The sequence below is a fragment of the Oryctolagus cuniculus genome, chromosome 13 (genome assembly GCF_964237555.1).
Source record: "Oryctolagus cuniculus chromosome 13, mOryCun1.1, whole genome shotgun sequence".
NCBI classification, from domain to species: domain Eukaryota; kingdom Metazoa; phylum Chordata; class Mammalia; order Lagomorpha; family Leporidae; genus Oryctolagus; species Oryctolagus cuniculus.
The window spans coordinates 20,748,442-20,755,251 of NC_091444.1; the positions used below are offsets into that span (position 1 = coordinate 20,748,442).

General features: G+C 56.1%; 1 long non-coding RNA gene across 1 annotated transcript; it reads left to right on the plus strand.

Annotated features, from left to right (window-relative positions):
• The first annotated feature begins 4,770 nt into the window (after positions 1-4,770).
• Positions 4,771-6,471, plus strand: LOC138844928 (uncharacterized). Its single transcript, XR_011381370.1, has 2 exons — positions 4,771-5,147; positions 6,240-6,471. It is a non-coding gene; the product is annotated as an uncharacterized lncRNA (long non-coding RNA).
• The last annotated feature ends 339 nt before the right edge of the window (positions 6,472-6,810 follow it).

Sequence of the window (6,810 nt, forward strand, 5' to 3'; positions counted from 1 at the left end):
TCAGGCCGTTGTTTAACCAGTTTAATTGTTGTGGGAACAAAATGTACCATGGCAGCAGTTTCTGGAATTTGATCTTAGAGCAAGCAGCTCGCGACTCATCCGTGCCCCGTGGCCCAAGCAACACCGGCAGCTGATTAAGCATCCCAGCTCTCTCACTTCTGTTCAGCCATCCAAGAACAAAGGATGGCCCAGCCCTAGCCCGGGCGGGAGACAGACAGGGAAGCCGGCGAAGCAGAGGGCCCTGTTAGGTGTGTGGTCGGAATTTGAACCTGGGTCTCTCTCTTTCCACTCCAGCCCCCAAATGATGCTGACAGCTATGACGTCACAGATACCGCAGAGTTGGCAGGGAGAGCATCTATCTCGGAAGCTGAGCGGGAAGTCACTTGAAACTACGCAATATTATGGTGGCGATCTTTTGTTTAAAACAGCCAAAGGAGGGGGCGATGTTTCAGGGAGATTTCTACCCAACACCGGCCCCATGGCACTGTCAGAGATGGGACCTGCAGGAGCAGGCCCTGGGACAAGGCACCCATGGCACGAGTGCACCTCAGAGGGCCTGCAGCAGGAAAGGCGGCATGAAACCAGCTCTGGCTTGATCGCCAGGGGTGGGGTGCTTTGGGGGCATAAATGACATTGAGGAGCTATCTGGCCAGCGCTGCGGCAACATAGGCTAATCCTCCGCCTGCGGCGCTGGCACACGGGGTTCTAGTCCCGGTCGGGGCGCCGGATTCTGTCCCGGTTGCTCCTCTTCCAGGCCAGCTCTCTGCTGTGGCCAGGGAGTGCAGTGGAGGATGGCCCAAGTCCTTGGGCCCTGCACCCCATGGGAGACCAGGAGAAGCACCTGGCTCCTGGCTTCTGATCAGCGCGATGTGCCGGCTGCGGTGGCCATTGGAGGGTGAACCAACGGCAAAAAGGAAGACCTTTCTCTCTGTCTCTCTCTCTCACTGTCCACTCTGCCTGTCAAAAAAAAAAAAAAAAAAAAGGAACTATCCGCTCCCCACCTTGATACCCAGGGCTCTCCGCATCGGCTGGCCTGTGAGCTGCCCGTCGATGAGTACAACTGACCAGGACAGAGGTCCCTAAGCTGGACACAGCTGTCGGGAGGGGGCGCCACGAGCCCCTAGCAGCCCTTTCACACCGCAGGCTGGAGGTGCCAGCCCAGGGGGGCAGAGCACCAAACAGCCTCCCTCCGAACACTCTGGATGCTGATAACCGCCTGCTTACGTCTCTGCTTCCCCTGCTGTTCTGTGAGTTCCTCGGGGGGAGGGGGTGGCATTGTGCTTGTCACCATATGGCAGCCCCTCGCACAGGGCCTGGCACACAGTGGAGCCCCCACCCATTAGAACTGAATGATACGCAGCTGGGAGAGAGGCGCAACTCAACCCTAGCTGGGAAGAATTGCCGTGCACCGTGGCTCACTTGGTTAATCCTCCACCTGCAGCGCTGGCATCCCGTATGGGTGCCAGGTTCTAGTCCCGGTTGTTCCTCTTCCAGTCCAGCTCTCTGCTGTGGCCCGGGAGGGCAGTGGTGGATGGTCCAGGTATGTGGGCACCTGCATCCGCGTGGGAGACCAGGAGGAAGCACCTGGCTCCTGGCTTCAGATCGGCACAGTGTGCTGGCCGTAGCAGCCATTTGGGGAGTGAACCAATGGAGGGAAGACTTTTCTCTCTGTCTGTCTCTCTCTCACCGTCTAACTCTGCCTGTCAAAAAAAAAAAAATTGCTGGCTGAATGAGGCATCGCTGGTAGGAGGCAGGTAGACATTTGGCACAGCGGTTAAGACCCCACTCGCGATGCCTGCATCACATGTCACAGTGTCCAGGGTGATGTCTCAGCTCTGCACCACCTCCTGTTAAAGTGTACCCTGGGAGGCAGCAGGTGAGTCCTTAGGTCCCTGTCCCCTGTGTGGGAGGCCTGGATGGAGCTCCTGGCTCCAGGCTTTGGCCTGGCCCTCCCCTAGCTGTTGTGGGCATTTGGGGAGTGAACCAGCAGATGGAAGATCCCTTTCTCTGCCTTTGAAATATAAATAAATAAGCAGTTAAAGGCTACATGGATCGCAGGAGTGGTCAGGCAGAAAGACCCACTGGACATGGGCCGCGACCTCCATGGCCGGCAGGGTCTGCTGAGGGCGCTGCTCTGCTCAACCACGCAAACTCCCGCTTCCTGCCCCGAGGGGCACAGTAAAGGCAGAGCCTTCTGAGGGCTGTGTAGAAGCAGGAGACATCCGCGCTGTCCCTGGGACTTCGTCATAGAAAGCCCAGCCCAAGGAAACACTCGAACTCCTCCTCTGTGCTGGCAGATTTGGGACAAGCCGGCCGCGGACTGGTGGGCGAGTGTGATGTGTTCCCAACAACTCCCCAAATGGCCTACTTTCGCCTTCAACATCCCACCTCCAAAAAAATCTGCTGGCAAGCGCGGATCACAGCGTGCATTCTCCTGCCGTGCTGCTGTGCATGGGGCTCAGGCGTGAATGACAGCACTCCGTGTGCCTGCCGCTGCCCCAAGGGAGTGGAACCCCTGGCCCTGAGGGGCAGCTGCTTCATCCAATTTCAATTAAGAAAATAATTTTAAAAAATTATTGCAATCGGGGTCTGGGTTGTGGCGTAACAGGTTAAGTGGCCACCTGCGATGCCAGCATCCCATAAGGGCACAGGTTCATATCCCGGCTGTTCTACTTCCTATCCAGCTTCCTGCTAATGGCCTGGGAAAAGCAGTGAAAGATAGCCCAAGTGTGTGGGCCCCTGCAATTAAGTGGGAGACTGGGATGAAACTCTGGCTCCTGGTTTTGGTCTGGCTCAGTCCTGGTGGTTGTAGCCATCTGAGGAATGAATCAACAGATGGAAGGCCTCCCCCCCCATAACCATGACTTTCAAATAAGTAAATAAATCTTTAAGAAAAAAGAATGAGTGGGATTGATGAAATGAGAGGTGGTTTGAGGCTAACGAAGGCTCTGTGGGACCAACCGTGATTTCTGGGTACAGGTGGATCCGCTCTGATCCGCTCTGCCTGCCCTGGCGTCTTCTGGTGGGGTCCCCAGGGGCACACAATGGGGAAGATGCAGGGATTCATCCAGGTCCAGTTTGTCTCAGCCAGCAGCCTGTTGTTAAGGGGGAAGTGGGATGGGATACTGGCCAGGAAGGACGAAAGAGAACCACATGACACACTGGCTCTCTGTCCACAGGTGGGAGGCCAGAGTCTAAATAGCAGATGAGGGGGGCTGGCACTGTGGTTCACTTGGTTAATCCTCCACCTGCAATGCTGGCATCCCATATGGGCGCCGGGTTCTAGTCCCGGTTGCTCCTCTTCCAGTCCAGCTCTCTGCGGTGGCCCAGGAAGGCAGTGGAGGATGGCCCAAGTGCTTGGGCCCTGCACCCGCATGGGAGACCAGGAGAAAGCACCTGGCTCCTGGCTTCAGATCGGCGCAGCGCCAGCTGTAGCGGCCATTTGGTGGGTGAACCAACAAAAGGAAGACGTTTCTCTCTGTCTCTCTCTCACTGTCTATAACTCTGTCAAATAAATAAATAAACAAATAAATAGCTAGCAGGTGAGGAAGGGGCCGACATTGTGGTGCAGCCGGTTAAGCCTCCACTGGCAACACCAGCATCCCATACTGGGGTGCCAGTTCCTGTCCAGGCCGCACAGATCTCATCCAGCTCCCTGCTAATGCACCTGGAAAGGCAGTGGATGATGGCCCAACGTGGGCGTCTTGGGTGGGGTTCCTGGCTTCTGGTTTGGGCCTGACCCAGCCCTGTCTGTTGCAGACATTTAAGGAGTGACCCAGCAGATGGAAGATCAATCTCTCTCTCTCTCTCTCTCTGTGTCTCTCTGCTACTCTGCCTTTCAAAAATATAAATATTAAAGAAAAGTTGTTTTGAAAAAAAAAAAAGATAGAGAAACCCAATCCATCCCCTCCACATATTTTTCCACTCATCCTTGAACTTGAACTCCAAAGGGGATTGCAACAACAGGCTCTCTAGGAACTGTAGCTGTCACAGGCTTCTCCGGTTGCCAGGAAACCAGGAGTCCTCCTCCACGGCTGCAGCGTACCCAGAATAGCCCCTCTGGCTCTCCAGAGATTGATTCATTAGGCAGGCTCGCGGGGCGGGGACGCCCACACACGGCAACACTCGGAGGGAGTCCCGCCGGAGACCCACGGTGCCGACTGGCAAGTGGCCGGCTCTCCCTTCACCTGCTCTGCCCGGGCAGCGCAGCGGCTGGGCTGTGCACCGAGGCAGCCAGGAAGCCCTAGCTGACCCCCTTAGCAGGTTCATTTCTTCTTGGGCAAGCTTGTAGGAGCTCCCGTCGCCGCACACAGCTAATTGGCTTCCCTTCCGTTGTCTGCCATCCAAGCGTCTGTGGGGAATTTTCCTCGGGCTGAAATGCCAAGTTGGTTAGACACTCTCTTATTTTAGTCTTGAGATAAGCTCTGGCTTCGGGAAAAACTGAAGTTTAATTTTACTTCAAAGATCGGCTCCTTCGTGTTATTCTAATCCACAAGACTTTTCTTGGCTGGGAGGTGGGGGCGTGGGGAGGGAGGGGGGAAAATTAGAAAGAAAATGAGCTCCACAAGCCCTTTCTCTTGCACGTAAGAATGATTATGAACCACTGTGGACATAAATAATGTGGTCTAGCATGTCTGTATTTATGACTGTGGCAATGAAAATAGCTTGGTACTTAACCAATTATTTTTAAGAGCCGGTAGCACAGTGTTTCTTTGAATGTCGAAAAACAGAAATAGAACCTTGCAGACTGCCTTCCATCTGCCAGCCTGCGCGCTGGCTGGGCAGGGATTTCAATGGCACGCAGGCAACAGAATAGGCCCCATGGTCCCATGTGCACCGTGCAAGCCGGCAGACCCTGGCCGCCTGTGCGACACGCGCTTAGCCAGGTTCCGTTGCCCCAGCCAGATCCCTACTTGACTGTCTGGTGAGCAGACTCAGAACACCCTCACGGGGCGCGCGCACCCCGAGCGAGCCCCACCCCCACCCTGGGAACGAGAGCCTGCTGGAGGGGGAACACGACATGACGTGCATGTTTGGGGACGCCTTTCCACTGCCGGCTGCTGGTTTTGAGAGCGTCTCCCTGCACGGTACACGGAAGGCGAGTTCTGGGGTATCGGCTTTGTGGTTGCAGACGGCCTGAAAAGGAGGTGAGCTCTTTGTGGAGGGAGGAGCCGCTACCTGGAGAGGAGACCCAGAGGCGAGTGAGAGCCAGTCCTCCACCCCAGGAGCTCCCGGATTCCCGCAGCGGCAGGCATGTTCCAGGCACCGGGGGTGGGGTGGGGGGGGACAAACCCCTCCATGGCTGGGAGATGGCGCCTGCCAAGAAGAGTGAATCTCTGTGCTGATCGTCTTCCCATCTCTGGCACTGGCGTGGGAGACAGCCCTGCACTGGGCCTGGATCTGACCCAAAGCCCAGAGAAGCTGGGTGTTGTAGGTTCTTCTGGCGCTTGGATGGGTGAAGGTGGCCTGGGCTTAGGAGGGAAAGACCCGGAAGTAGGCCAGGTGCTCCCGTGCCAGGTCCCCAGGCAGGCTCTAGAAGCGGCAGGGTCTGGCGTCGTGGGACAGCCGGCTAAAGTACTTGGGCCGCTGTTGGAGTTTCCTGGCTTCGGCCTAAGCCAGCCCCGGCTCTTGTGGCCATTTCAGAGTGAACTGTTAGATGGAAGACCACCCCCCAACCCCGGTCTTTCTCTCTCCTTCTCTATAACTCTGCCTTTCAATAAATAAATAAATCCTTAAAAAATAATAAAATAGGAACAGATAAATGCAGCACCCAGGCCAGGAGCAGGAGAAACCTGAGATATTAAGATTTAGGGCGAGGGGCCGGCGCTGTGGCGCAGCAAGTAAAGCCGCCGCCCACAGAGTCTTGGCTGCTACACTTCCCATCTAGCTCCTTGCTAATGGCCTGAGAAAGCAGTGGCAGATGGCCCAAGCTCTTGGGCCCCTGCACCCATGTGGGAGACCCCGAGGAAGCTCCTGGCTCCTGGCTTTGGCCCAGTACAGCTTATAGGTAATTTTAAACATATGCGGCAGCAGACAATATAGTAAAATGAACCTCCACACAGCCACACCATGCAATGTCTCATTAGTTAATTCTCTTAAACTCAAAAACAGTCATGTTAAAATAAAATCTGTGGGGTAGGGGCCAGCGCTGTGGCGTGGCAGGTTGAAGCCCCCGTCTGAAGTGCTGACATCCCATATGGGCACTGGTTCTAGTCCCGGCTGCTCCTCTTCCGATCCAGCTCTCTGCTATGGCCTGGGATAGCAACAGAAGATGCCCCAGGTCCTTGGGCCCCTGCACCTGCATGGGAGACCCGGAAGAAGCTCCTGGCTCCTTGGCTTCGGATCAGCGCAGCTGGGCAGCTGTGGCCATCTAGGGAGTGAGCCAGCAGATGGAAGACCTCTCTCTCTCTCTCTCTCCCTCTCTGTAACTCTGCCTTTCAAATAAATAAATAAATATTAAAAAAAAAAAAAGGAGGAGGAGGAGGATCTGGGGCGAGTGAGCTGTTTCTGTGTCTGGGCCAGGACTGTGGAGTCTCTCCTTGCGAGAGGTGTGCTGGGGTCCTGGCCCTGGGTGGAGAACCACTCTGAAGGGTGAGCAGGAGCCTGGGGGGAGGAGGCCCACGCTCGGCATGGCGCAGCAGGGCTCGGATGTGCCAGTGCGGGATCCGCGTTGCCCCGACCCTGGGATTCTGGGAGTTGGTTCGTTCCGCATCCTTGTTCAAGGGGCCTTCCCTCCCCAGCCCCCTTGCTGAGGCCAGCTTGCTGGCAGCTCGTTTGCACGTAAGAGGACAGTGATGGGGACAGCGGTCG